This window comes from Rhinopithecus bieti, unplaced genomic scaffold, assembly GCF_001698545.2.
Source record: "Rhinopithecus bieti isolate Rb0 unplaced genomic scaffold, ASM169854v2 scaffold_4381, whole genome shotgun sequence".
Classification (NCBI taxonomy): domain Eukaryota; kingdom Metazoa; phylum Chordata; class Mammalia; order Primates; family Cercopithecidae; genus Rhinopithecus; species Rhinopithecus bieti.
The window spans coordinates 67833-81931 of NW_016804386.1; the positions used below are offsets into that span (position 1 = coordinate 67833).

The 14099-nt window shown below is 37.7% G+C and overlaps 1 pseudogene; it reads right to left on the reverse strand.

Annotated features, from left to right (window-relative positions):
- Window positions 1–4110: 4110 nt before the first annotated feature.
- LOC108526789 (translation initiation factor IF-2, mitochondrial pseudogene) lies at window positions 4111–5121 on the reverse strand (annotated as a pseudogene).
- Window positions 5122–14099: the final 8978 nt, after the last annotated feature.

A 14099-nucleotide genomic window follows, 5' to 3' on the forward strand; every position in this document is an offset into this window, starting at 1 on the left:
TAATTTAATTAGGTCTCATTTGTCAATTTTTGTTTTTGTTGCAATTGCTTTTGGTGCCTTCTTCATGAAATCTTTGCCAGTGCCTATGTCCTGAATGTTATTGCCCAGATTGTTTTCCAAGGTTTTATAGATTTGGTTTTATAGATTTGGTTTTAAATTTAAGTGTTTTCTCCATCTTAAATTAATTTTTCTATATGGTATAAAGAAGTGGTCCAGTTTTAATTTTCTGCATATGGCTAGCCAGTTCTTGAACAGGGAATCCTTTTCCCATTGCTTGTTTTCATCAGGTTTGTCAAAGATCAGATAGTTGTAGGTGTGCAGTTTTATTTCTGAGTTCACTGTTCTGTTGCACTAGTCTATGTGCCTGTTCTTATACCAGTACTATGCTATTTTGGTTACTGTATCCCTGTAGTATAAAGTCAGGTAGGGTGATGCCTCCTGCTTTGTTTTTTCTTTTTGTTTGTTTGTTTGTTTTGCTATTTTTGCTTAGAATTGCCTTGGATATTCAGGCTCTTGTTTGGTTCCATATGAATTTTAAAATAGTTTTCTCTAATTCTGTGAAGAATGTTGATGGTAGTTTAAGGGGAATGGTAGATTCTTCACGATGTTGATTCTTCCTATCCATGAATATGGAATGTTTTTCCATTTGTTCATGTCATCTCAGATTTATTTGAGCAGTGGTTTGTGATTCTCCTTGTAGAAATCTTTCACCTGCCTTATTAGCTGTATTTCTTGGTATTTTATTCTTTTTGTGGCAATTGTGAATGGAATATCATTCATGATTTGACTCTTGCCTTCACTGTTTTGGTGTATAGGGATGCTAGTGATTTTGCACATTGATTTTGGATCCTGTGACTTTGCGGAAGTTGTTTATCAGCTTAAGAAGCCTTTGGGCTGAGATAATGGAGTTTTCTAGATATAGGATCATGTCATCCACAATGAGAGATAGTTTGACTTCCTCTCTTCCTATTTGAATACACTTTATTTCTTTCTCTTGCCTAATTGCCCTGGCCAGAAATTCCAATGCTATGTTGAATAGGAGTGATGAGAGAGGGCATCCTTGTTTTATGCCAGTTTTCAAGGGGAATGCATACAGCTTTTGCCAATTCAGTATGATGCTGGCTGTAGATTTGCCATAGATGGCTCTCATTATTTTGAGGTATGTTCCTTCAATACCTAGTTTATTGGGGGGATTTTTACGTGAAGGAATGTTGAGTTTTATCAAAAATCTTTTCTGCATCTATTGCGATAATCATGTAGTTGTTTGTCTTTAGTTCTGTTTATGTGATTAATCACACTTATTGATTTGCATGTGTTGAGCCAACCTAGAATCCCAGGGCCTACTTGACTGTGGTGGATAAGCTTTTTGATGTGCTGCTGGGTTTGGTTTTCAAGTATTTTGTTGAGGATTTTTGCATCAATGTATATCAAGAATATTGGCCTGAAGTTTTCTTTTTTGTTGTATCTCTGCCAGATTTTGATATCGGGATGATGTTGGCCTCATAGAATGAGTTAAGGGGGAGTCCCTGCATTTCAATTTTTTGGAATAGTTTCAGGAGGCCCATTGCTTGTTTTTGTCATTTTGTCGAAGATCAGATGGTCATAGGTGTGCTGCCTTTTTTCTGGGTTCTACATTCTGTTCCATTTTTCTATGTGACTGTTTTTATACCAGTACCATGCTGAGGGAGTTTTCTGACTGAAACTATGGGGTTTTCTAGATTTACAATCATGTCATCTACAAAGAGATATATTTAGAGTTTCTCACTTTCCATTTGGATGCCCTTTATTTCTTTCTCTTGCCAGACTGATCTGGCCAGAACTTTCAACGATATGTTGAATAGGAGTGGTAAGAGAGAGCATTCTTGTCTTGTGCCAATATTCAAAAGGAATGCTTCCAGCTTTTGACCATTCAGTATGATGTTGGTTGTGGATTTGTCATAGATGGCTCTTACGATTTTGAAGTATGTTCCTTCCACACTTAGTTCATTGAGTTTTTAACATGAAGGGGTGTTGAATTTTATTAAAAGCTTCTTTTGCCTCTATTGAGATGAGCATGTGGCTTTTGTCTTCAGTTTTGTTTATGTGGTTAATCACATTTATTGATTTGCATATGTTGAACCAACCTTGTATCCCAGAGATGAAGTCTATTTGAGCATGATGAAATAGGTTTTCATGTGCTGCTGGATTTGGTTTGCAAGTGTTTTGGTTTTTTGAGGACTTTTACATAGATACTCATCAAGGATGTTATTGGCCTGAAGTTTTCTTTTTTTGTTGTGTCTTTGCCTGGTTTGGGTGTCAGGATGATGCTTCATAGGATGAGTTGGGAGGAGTCCTTCTTCCTTAATTTTTGGAATAGTTTCAGTAGGAATGGTACCAGTTCTTTTCACATCTGGTAGAATTCAGCCATGAATTCATCTGGTGCTGGGCTTTTTTGGTTGGTAGGCTATTTATTACTGATCCAATTTTGTTCCTTGTTATTGGTCTGTTCGGGAATACTGTCTATTCCTGGTCCTGTCTTGGGAGGATGCATGTGTCTAGGAATTTATTCTTTTCTAGGTTTTCTAGTTTGTGTACGTAGTGGTGTTTTTAGTAGTTTCTGATATCTATTTTTATTTCTGTGAGGTTAGTGGCAACATCCCCATCATCATTTCTAATTGTGTTTATTTGGATCTTCTCTCTTTCCTTCTTTATCAGTCTAGCTAGTAGCCATTCTATCTTATAACTTTTTCAAAAAACCAACTCCAGCATTCATTGATTTCTTGAATGTTTTTTCATGTCTCTATTTCCTTCAATTCAGTTCTGATTTTGGTTATTTCTTGTTTTCTGCTGGATTTGGGGTTGATTTGTTTTTGCTTCTTCAGTTCTTTCAGTTGTGATGTTAGATTATTAATTTAAGGTTTTTCTGCCTTTTGATGTGGACACCTAGTGCTATGAAATTCCATTTTAACACTGCCTTAGCTGTGTCCCAGAGATACTGGTATGTTGAATCTTTGTTCTCATTTGTTTTGAAGAACTTCTCGATTTCTGCTTTAATTTAATTATTTACTCAAAAGTGATTCAGGATCATGTTGTTTAATTTCCATGTAATTGCATGGTTTTGAGCAGTTTGCTTAGTCTTAACTTCTATTTTTATTGCACTGTCCGTCCGAGAGTGTGTTTGGGATGGTTTTGGTTTTGCAGAGGATTGTTTTATGTCCAATTATGTGGTCAGTTTTAGAGTATGATCCATTTGGTGATGAAAAGAATGTATATTCTGTTGTTTGGGGTAGAAAGTTCTGTAGAGGTCTATCAGGTGCATTTGGTCCAATGTTCAGTTCAGGTCCTGAATATCTTTGTTAATTTTCTTCCTCAATCATCTATCTAATACTCTCAGTGGGGTTGTGAAGTCTCCCACTATTATTATTGGGAATCTACACCTCTTTGTAGGTCTCTAAGAACTTGCCTTATGAATCTAGTTGCTCGTGTGTTGGGTGCATATGTATTTAGAGTATTTAGGTCTTCTCGTTGAATTGAATTATTTACTATTATGTAATGCACTTCTTTGTCTTTTTTTTTTTTTTTAGCTATTTACATTTTTAATGTAATTTTAAAATCCTGGATCCCAAAAGTCTTAGCTTGAAATTGCTTTTCTTTATAACAAACCATTTTATTCCCACCTTAAATTCTGTATTTTATTCATCTAAATTGATACCACAATCCATTCCAGTTTTGACAATTGAAATGTCATTTTTTTTTGGTGTTTCAGTGAAGTTAATGATCCCCTCCAGATTACATGTCCATTACAGGTTAATTTATTTTTTTTTTTCTAACTGTCCCTTTTGGACTCTGCAGCAATCCACAGGAACTTTTTTCTTCCCTTCTGTTATAAAGAAGGTAGCTAATATAGACCCTTCACCTACTGGGTGCTCTTCCACAGCACAGAGTAATCTGCTGCTCACTTCCTCTTGCAGATCTCCAACAAGACAGTAAATTATTTTGTGAAGTTTAATTTTTACTCCTTTTTTGCAGTTAACTGTTGAATAATATTGCCTGTATTCACATTAAAGTCATATATAACGCCATCAAATCTTTCAGCAAGGTTAACATCATTTGCCCTTATATCACCCACTCCAAAATGTACTAATTCTAGTTCACACTCGTGTGATGCATCATAGGTATCTATAATGTTCAAAATGGCCTCAGCAGATCATCAACATCACTTTTAATAATCATAGGAAGTACATTTGAATGTCTTTCCATTTTCTCTTTTGGCTTTAAGGATGTTTGTTCTTTTCTTTCTAAATACTTTAGAAATGACCTCTCCTTCCACTGCACATTGCCATACTTCTCACGGGCTTTTTGATGTGCTTCTTGGTGTTCCTTTGACTTTTCTTCTATTATTTTCAGATCCTCTTGACTTTTCTTCTGTTCTTGTTCATACTTCCTCCAGTCAATACTTCACGTGCCCTTGATTCAGATTCTACTTCAAGAATTTCATCTCCAGCAGAAGGAAGGTCTCTCCAGCCTATAATTCCCACTGCCATGCTGAGATGTAGCTCATCGATTGTTTTTCCATTTTAATCAAACATTAAGCGTACTTTTGTCCAACTTTTCCCAGCAACCAGAACGGAGTCTTCTCTTAAAGTTCCTCTTTGAATTATAGCTGTAGTAAAAGGACCTCTTCCTTTGTGACTCTATTACTGTTCCTTCCACTGGACCAGTGAGTTCTGCTTTCAATTCTAACATTTCTGCAGTTGTTCTTCTGCCACAGCCATCAGATTATCACCTGTAAGTGCAGAGACAGGCAGTGTTTGAACATAACCTCCATAATCTTCACACAGCACATCATAAGCCAGCAGCTCTTTTTTCACTTTCTCAGAGTCAGCCTCAGCTTTGTCACATTTATTTAATGCAAGGACAATAGGAACTTGAGCATCTTTGGCATGCTGAATAGATTCTATACCCCATTATCTTCAGCTACAACCAATATGACAATGTACGTGACATGAGCCCCTTTACTCTCATTGCTGAGAAAGTATCAAGTCCTGGAGTATCAAGAAAAGTTATCTTTTCCCCAGAAGGCGGACACACGAGAAAGGCACCAATGTGCTGAGTGGTGCCTCCAGCTTCCATTGCTGCCATTTCAATTTTCCCTTTTTTTTTTCTTTTCTTTTCTTTTCTTTTCTCTCTCTTTCTTCTTTCTTTCTTTCTTTCTTTCTTTCTTTCTTTCTTTCTTTCTTTATTTCTTTTTCTTTTTTTTTTTTTCTTTTTCTTTTTTAACTCATGGTTTGGCTCTCTGTTTGTCAGTTATTGGTGTATAAGAATGCTTGTGATTTTTTTTTTCTTTTTTTTTTTGAGACGGAGTCTCGCTCTGTCGCCCAGGCTGGAGCGCAGTGGCTGGATCTCAGCTCACTGCAAGCTCCGCCTCCCAGGTTTACGCCATTCTCCTGCCTCAGTCTCCCAAGTAGCTGGGACTACAGGAACCTGCCACCGCGCCCGGCTAGTTTTTGTATTTTTTTAGTAGAGACACGGTTTCACCATGTTAGCCAGGATGGTCTCGATCCTGACCTCATGATCCGCCCATCTCGGCCTCCCAAAGTGCTGAGATTACAGGCTTGAGCCACTGCGCCCAGCCGTGCTTGTGATTATTGTACATTGATTTTTTATCTTGAGACTTTGCTGAAGTTGCTTATCAGCTTAAGGAGATTTGGGGCTGAGATGACAATCATGTCATCTGCAAACAGGGACAATTTGTCGTCTTCTTTTCCTAATTGAATATACTTTATTTGTTTCTCTTGCCCGATTGCCCTGGCCAGAACTTCCAACACTATGTTTAATAGGAGTGGTGAGAGAGGGCATCCCTGTCTTGTGCCAGTTTTCAAAAGGAATGCTTCCAGTTTTGTCCATTCTGTATGATACTGGCTGTGGGTTGTCATAAATAGTTCTTTTTATTTTGAGAGATACCTTCCATCAATATGTAGTTTATTGAGAGTTTTTACTACGAAGGGCTGTTGAATTTTATTGAAGGCCTTTTCTCCATCTACTGAGATAATCATGTGGTTTTTGTCTTTGGTTCTATTTATGTGATGGATTATGCTTATTGATTTGTGTATATTGAAACAGCCTTGCATCCCAGGGATGAAGTCAGCTTGATCTTGGTGGATAAGCTTTTTGATGTGCTGCTGGATTTGGTTTGCCAGTACTTTACTGAGGATTTTGCATCGACATTCATCAGGGATATTGGTCTAAAATTATTTTGTTGTTGTTGTTGTGTCTCTGTCAGACTTTGGTATCAGGATGATGCTGACCTCATAAAATGAGTTAGGGGGGATTCCCTCTTTTTCTATTGATTAGAATAGTTTCAGAAGGAATGGNACGAAGGGCTGTTGAATTTTATTGAAGGCCTTTTCTCCATCTACTGAGATAATCATGTGGTTTTTGTCTTTGGTTCTATTTATGTGATGGATTATGCTTATTGATTTGCATATGTTGAAACAGCCTTGCATCCCAGGGATGAAGTCAGCTTGATCTTGGTGGATAAGCTTTTTGATGTGCTGCTGGATTTGGTTTGCCAGTACTTTACTGAGGATTTTTGCATCGACATTCATCAGGGATATTGGTCTAAAATTATTTTGTTGTTGTTGTTGTGTCTCTGTCAGACTTTGGTATCAGGATGATGCTGACCTCATAAAATGAGTTAGGGGGGATTCCCTCTTTTCTATTGATTAGAATAGTTTCAGAAGGAATGGTACCAGCTCCTCTTTGTACCTCTGGTAGAATTCAGCTGTGAATCCATCTGGTCCTGGACTTTTTTTGGTTGGTAGGCTAATAATTATTGACTCAATTTCAGAGCCTGTTATTGGTCTATTCAGAGTTTCAAATTCTCCCTGGTTTAATCTTGGGAGCCTGTATGTGTCCAGGAATTTATCCATTTATTCTACATTCTCTAATTTATTTGCATAGAGGTGTGTATAGTATTCTCTGATGGTAGTTTGTATTTCTGTGGAATCGGTGGTGATATCCCCCTTATCATATTTTATTGCATCTATTTGATTCTTCTCTCTTTTCTTCTTTATTAGTCTTGCTAGCAGTCTATCAATCTTGTTGATCTTTTCAAAAACCAGCTCCTGGATTCATTGATTTTTTGAAGCTTACGTATAGCTATTTTATTAGAATAAGTTACTGGTTCCTTGTTTTGTTCATTCGAGGAGAATATGATTTCCTGTTTGCTATTGTTTCTTGTGGATGTATGTCTATGTCTTTGCATTGAAGTATTGGTTATGTATTCCAATCTTCCTTGTCTGGCTTGTTTAGGCTTTACTGGATGTATTTGCTTAGAGGTTCTTTATTGTCAAGTCATTGCTTCCTTTTCAGTTCTAGACAGCACCTTAATCTCAGGTTCACCTCAGCTCTAATAAACAATCAGAGTTCTGCCCTTTGCTAATGGGAGAGGTCCAAAAGGGGATGTACCAGCAATGTAGGAACGCTAGTTAGGGGATCATGCCCAGGGAGCATGTGGAACAAACTTCCTACAGTGTTGTGCTGCTGAATAGCCACTCTGATTTGGCATCTCCTTTGGCCCTGAGTCACACAGCAGAGTTTCCAGGGCTGGGGATGGTAGATATTGCTAAGCTCCTTTTGAAATGTCTGCCCATCAATACTTCACCAGGGTTTGAATCGTTTTATCAACTCCATGGTAAGTAAAAGAATGAAAAGCTCAGAAGAATGGCAACTTTAGGGATTCAGGAAGTACTAAACAGCTATCTGGGTGCCCCCAGAACCCCTCAAGGATTTCACATTCTGTATTAATCCAATCTTGTTTTTTTTTCCATTTCTAAGGCATATTTTTACCATTCTTGTAAGTTCTGAATTTTTTTTTTTTTTTTTATGTCCTTTGGATGGATTTCACTCAAGGTGCATAGTTTATTAATTGAGACAGTTTTGAAGTTTTTTTGTTTTTTGTTTGTTTGTTTTTTCGGTGGCAGCTTTAGCATGAAAATCAGCCATGTAATTTCCCTGATATTCAGGGTCTCTTTTATAAGTAGAAGTTTTAATTTTTATGATAGCTACTTATGAAGGCAGCAATAATGCAGAGATTAGCAACCTGAGACCCATTTTTATAGGCATATTATTTGACGTTAAGGATTCCCTATGTTTCTAAAACATACTAAAATCACCAACTACTGAAAAAGCATACCTGGCATCAGTCTAGATATTTTCAGTCTTATCTTTTGCTGTTTTACAATGTCAAGTGAGGGCAAATAATTCTGCAGATTAGGCTGAATTAAATTGGGGAGATCTCCTTTTTATCATAGTTCATGATGGATTGTAACAGCATGACCAGCTTAGTATTTTCCTTCAAAATTTTTGGCATAGGAAACATCAACATAGAGAACCAGCTCTGGATTGGTGAATAGAATTTCTTGTAAATCCAATCTCGGAGTCAAATTTTGGGAAATCAATTTAACACAATTATAAGTCTCTCTTTTGTTGGGTAAAGGTAAGATGGTAGCAGTTTAAAGAAAGAATTGCAGCAAAGAATATGCAGATTTGAAAGTGATAGGAGCAGAATCACATAAAATGTTATCCTGCTGGCTGAGAAATGCTGGGTACATTCAGGATTTAGCAAGCTTTCTACAGCATGTGAAAGGTGTAGGCATAAGTTACTGCCTTGAACAAGTTCTGAGAAAGATTGTATAATTTGGCACCTGCAACTACAGCCTTTAAACAATTTGGATGTGCTATAGCCACCAGACATAACTGTACACTATACTAGTCTACGGTCCTATTTTGTCCTACAAGTTTTTGAGTGAAGACCTCTAGAGTCTGATTGTTTCATTCATGAATAAACAATGTGAATGGTTTATAAAAATTGGAGAGTCCTAACACTGGAGAATTTTGCAAAACCTGTTTTAGTTCAGTAAGGGCCTCCTATTATTTTGCTTTCCACAGAAAAGGGTCCTGATAGCTATTTTTAGTTAGTTCATAGAGTGGAGAGGCCAATGTTGTGACCCGGTCTATCGTGAAAGTCTGAGGAATCCTCTGAGTTGCCTTTTACTCACAGGTCTAGAATAATTTTGAAGAGTATTTATTTTTTCTGGTGACAGAAAGATTACTTTTGCAGAGAAGTCATGACCTAGATACTGTGCCACTTCTTGTGAGAATTGAAGCTTATCTCAAGAGGTCTTATGGCCCTTATAAGCTGGCTGTTATAATACATATATTTGGTCAATTTGTACATCCTCTTTAGATGAAGAACAAAGAAGCAAATCACCTACATATTGAATCAAGGTAGAATGTCTGGGAAACTGCAGTGTTCAAATCTTGATATAAAATTTGTGAGAAATATGAAGGAGCATTGATTAATCCTTAAGGTGTTGCTGTCAAAGTACATTGTTGATTTTTCCAAGTGAAAACATACAAATACTAACACTCTTTTTGTCTACAGGAATGCTAAAATATATATACAAAGTGTAAGTTTACTACTGTGAACCACTCAGATTCAGTTCATTCCTTTGACAGCAAAGCATTTGAATTTGGTATCACTGGGAATTTTTTTTTTTTTTTTTTTTTTAGACAGAGTCTCACTCTGTCACCCTGGCTGGAGTGCAGTGGCACCATCTCAGCTCACTGCAAGCTCCGCCTCCCGGGTTCACTCCGTTCTCCTGCCTCAGCCTCAGGAGCGGCTGGGACTGCAGGCGCCTGCCACCATGCCCGACTAATTATGTTTTTGTATTTTTAGTACAGACGTGATTTCACTGTTAGCCAGGATGGTTTCGATCTCCTGACCTTGTGATCCGCCCTCCTCAGCCTCCCAAAGTGCTGGGATTACAGGCATGAGCCACAGCGCCTGCCCGGGAATCTTGATATGTAATTTTACATATAGCTCTAAAGCCCTGTACAAATCTCCATCCCTGTCCAGGGATTTCTTGACAGGTAAGATAAGGTCACAAGGACTAGTACACGAAATAATTATTCCTTGATTTATTAGGTCCTCTACTCTTAGAGTGAGTCCTTGCATTGCTTCAGGTTTCAGAAGGTATTGGGGTAACTTACAAAGCAGTTTAGGCTGGGCACAGTGGCTCATGCCTGTAATCCCAGCACTTTGGGAGGCCGAGGTGGGAAGACCACCTGAAGTCAAGAGTTTGAGACCAGCCTGGCCAACATGGTGAAACCCCATCTCTACTAAAAGTACAAAAATTAGCCGGGCATGGTAGTGCACAACTGTAATTCCAGCTACCCAGGAGGCTGAGGCAGGAAAATCACGAACTCAGGAGGCAGAGGTTGCAGTGAGTCGAGATCACACCACTGCACTCAAGCCTGGGTGACGGAGTGAGACTTCGTCTCATAAAAGAAAAAAAGAAAAAGAAAAGAAAGCAATTTAAAAAGGGTCAATCACAATTTTAATGGATTTGATGTGTTTGATCTTTCCAACATCTGTAGAGAAGAAGCCCATAGAGTATCAGGAATTTCAGAAAGATGTATATCTATACATTTATGGAACTTAATAGTTTCCTTAGGATAGTCAATTTGGGCCACAATGTTTTATTGTCTGATAAATCTTAGATTTCTAGGGTCATTTCTCCGGAGGATAATTTTAGTGAGCCTCCAATTAGGAAAACAGATCTTTATCTAGGAGATTCAGAGGAGCAGTATCACATACAAGGAAGGCATGATTCTTAGAAAAAGGGCCAAGGGTGACAGTTGAAAATTCTGTTAAAGGAACCCTTTGAACTTGATTTGAAACTCCTGCCATTGAGATAACTTTTCTTATCCTGAGAAAGTTCTTGATATATCATGGTGGACTCTAAAGTAGAAAGAGTTGTTCTGGTGTCACAGTACAAATTTCTTCATTTAAGTTTGGTTTCTCCTCATTGATTTAAAGGAATTACTGGAAGTAGCTTACTGGGCAATTCCTTGGAACCCTTTAAACATTAAGAATTGTTAAAAGGATGTGGGGGTTGTTCCAATTTCCCCTTATTTAGCAATGGGCAGTCTTTTGCCAATGCCCCTTCTGCTTCCAGTAACCATAAGCATCTTTATCAATGAAGGCAAAATTGGGAATAAGATTTTTTAAAGACAGGCCAAATTTCCTGCAACTGTTGTAATTGTAGAGTCATTAGTTTGTTTACCTGATGGTTTCTTTTTCTTGTCTAATATCCCTTCAACATGCTCTGCTAGATATTGCAGTTCTGTGAGAGTTACCTCTCATTTTAGTTTAGGAACAAAATGGGCTGGTATAGCCACTTTATCATCCTGGCCTTTAAAGCCAGTATTATGTGAAAACTGTCTACAGATGGGCATGATAGTCTGCAGCAGATTCATTTTTTTATAAGGTTAAATTATGGTCCAGCCTATTCTCATTGGAAGTGCTTCAGGAATAGCATCTAACAGTTGTTGGCCCATTTTTCTGTCCATCTGCATTTCCTATTTAAAAGCATGCTTAGCAGGATCCTCAATACATCCAGATGGATTATCCCAATGGGGTTTTTCTAGACATTTTCAATTATCTCTTGTGCATACTATCACATGGACAAATTGGTACAAATTAAAACCATGAATTATAGACCCCTTAAAAATTTTTAAATTCTTCTATAAATTTGGTTGTATGTTTTTAGTATCACAGAATCTTTATGATGGCTCAGAGTTCTGTGTAAGACCAAGGTTTAAATTCAGCTGTAGCAGGTACTCCTGGCTCATTTGAGTGTCATTTTTTAAAGGAAGCTGGTATGAAGAGGTTTAGGTGGAAAAGCCAAGACATTAAAGGGGTTAGTAGGTTCAGAAAAATCAGTTACTGGAGGATAAAATGAAGCAGAGGAATTCACAGAAGGGTCTATAGAGTCAGGCTGAGTTTTAGCTTTTAAATTATTTTTTGCACACTGGTAGAGATTATTTGGAGAGGTTATTGTGAGTCATTCTGTCTTTTAAAAGCCTCTGCATACCAGTCCAAGACTGCATTCCATTGCCTTTGAGAGGTTCTGGGTCATTTCTTTTCAAGAGTGCTTTCAGAATGAACTATTTTGTCTAAGCTGAAGGCCGCTTTGGCCACTGCAGCCTCACATTGTCCTTTATAAAGTTCACCAATTTTCACACACAAAAGACACAAGATCCTGATCCATAGCTGCTAAAATATAGGAAGCAGGGGTTCAGACAGATGTAGGGAAGGGATTATCGACCAGGTGGAATGTATCTTTGCCTTGGATTTCCTAAAATGAATGTATCTATAGGGAACCTTGTACTTGTACTGCTGTCTAGAAACCCAGTGGAATGGCAGGTTGTCTCCTGTTACAGACACATGGAATAATGGGTTTTCTCCTCTTGCAGATGGAAGGATGACTTATCAAGAAGCTTTCACACAGCACAGGTATGCACAACAAAGTTGAAGAGCTTGAAATGCAGAGAGTACATCTTGGATCTGAGAGAACCTTTGAGCTCTGTGTTTAGCAAGAAAGCAGTGAGTGCCATGTGCTCTGTGGTACTGGCATCAGGTTACTCTCCTGTCTTGGAGCTTATCGACGATCTACTTGACATCTCATATTTGATACCGGAAACTACTAAAAATAAAATCAGATCAAGTAAAACAGGAATATAGGAGTTTGTTGTGCCTACGGCATCGGGTTACTCACCTGCCTTGGAGCTTATCAAGGATCTACTTTACATCTCATATTTGACACCAGAAACTGTTAAAAACAAAATCAGATCAAGTAAAACAGGAATATAGGAGTTTATTGTGCCTACCAAAGAACATTTCAAAAACCAGGAGATTTCAAACTGAACAGGTTAAGAAGCTCATCTCACAAGTGTTAAACAGCACAGCTTATAAAGCATCAGTGACAAAATATGTTGAACTCTATTGTAATTGGCTACTACAAATGTGTATCCCTTTTAGGGCACATAGAGCTATAGAAGCTTATTTTTCTGTAGCTGATTGACTCAACTTTATCATATTGACGTGGAAGAAAGGCTTATGGTTTGTTTCTGGTTAGAGCTTGCATTTCAGAGAGATCAACATAGCTTACATTTTGTTATGGCTATGGTTGTTTGTTCTGAGAGTATATCCAAACTGTGGCCTCCATTTTGAATTCTTTTAACATCCCTTAACAATGAGATGCCATGCAGAGAGAGAAAGAGAGAGGCCAAGGAGCAGTGAGGTGCCAGATTTGTGAGGGACCCTTCTTGGAGCTTTCAGGCAAGGAAAGACTCCAGCTGAGTACCACACAGTGATCCAGTTGATGCCACTTGGGGCAGGAAAACAGCCCAGCTAAGCTCTACCCAAACTTCTGGCCCACATAACTGTGAGGTATAATAAAATAGCTGTTGTTGTAAGCCACTAAGTTTTGAGGTAACATATGTTACCACAATAAATAATCCAAACATTCTCCTCTAAACTTAGATTGTCGATAGGATTAATGTGACAAGTAATAACTTATAGCCTTGTGACTTGACCTCCACTATTGGCTTAAATTTCAATTTAAATATTTTATTGTTATTCAGTTTGTCATGTGAGTATATCTTCCGTCCCAGTGAGATTACAATTCCTTTTTAGTACCTACATATAGTCTTATATATAATAATTTTGGTGAACTCTGCTTTTATTCTTTAGAAAATTAACATAGGTAAAATTTACCTTTTTTAACCAAAATTTGTGTTGTGTTTGTATAATGCTACAAACATCTTTATTTGTTGTTCCTTTTAGTATATGTGCCATCATTGAATAAAAGTGAGGGACAAGGTGCTGGGAAAATGTGGAAATGAGAGTGGGAATGTGGATGTAGGTTATCTCGTATTAAAAAATAATATTTGATTAAAAATCACTAGAGAAAAACATATGTTAGCCACTGAATGGTATATAAAGTAATAAAATAAACGTGAGAATTTACAAATGATCCATTAGTAGAAAACAAACAAACAAACAAAAAACCAAAAATGCAAACATAAGTCCTGGGATAGTGTAGCTAAAATTCTGTGATGACCCCCAAGATTACTGACCCTGGCATCATAGCTTATATAATTCATTCCCCTTGAGCATGGACAGGTCTGTGAATATATTGGGGTAGTCACCCCTTGATTAGGTTATATTTGAGGAGACTCCATTTTAACCAACTGGATGGAGAAATTCC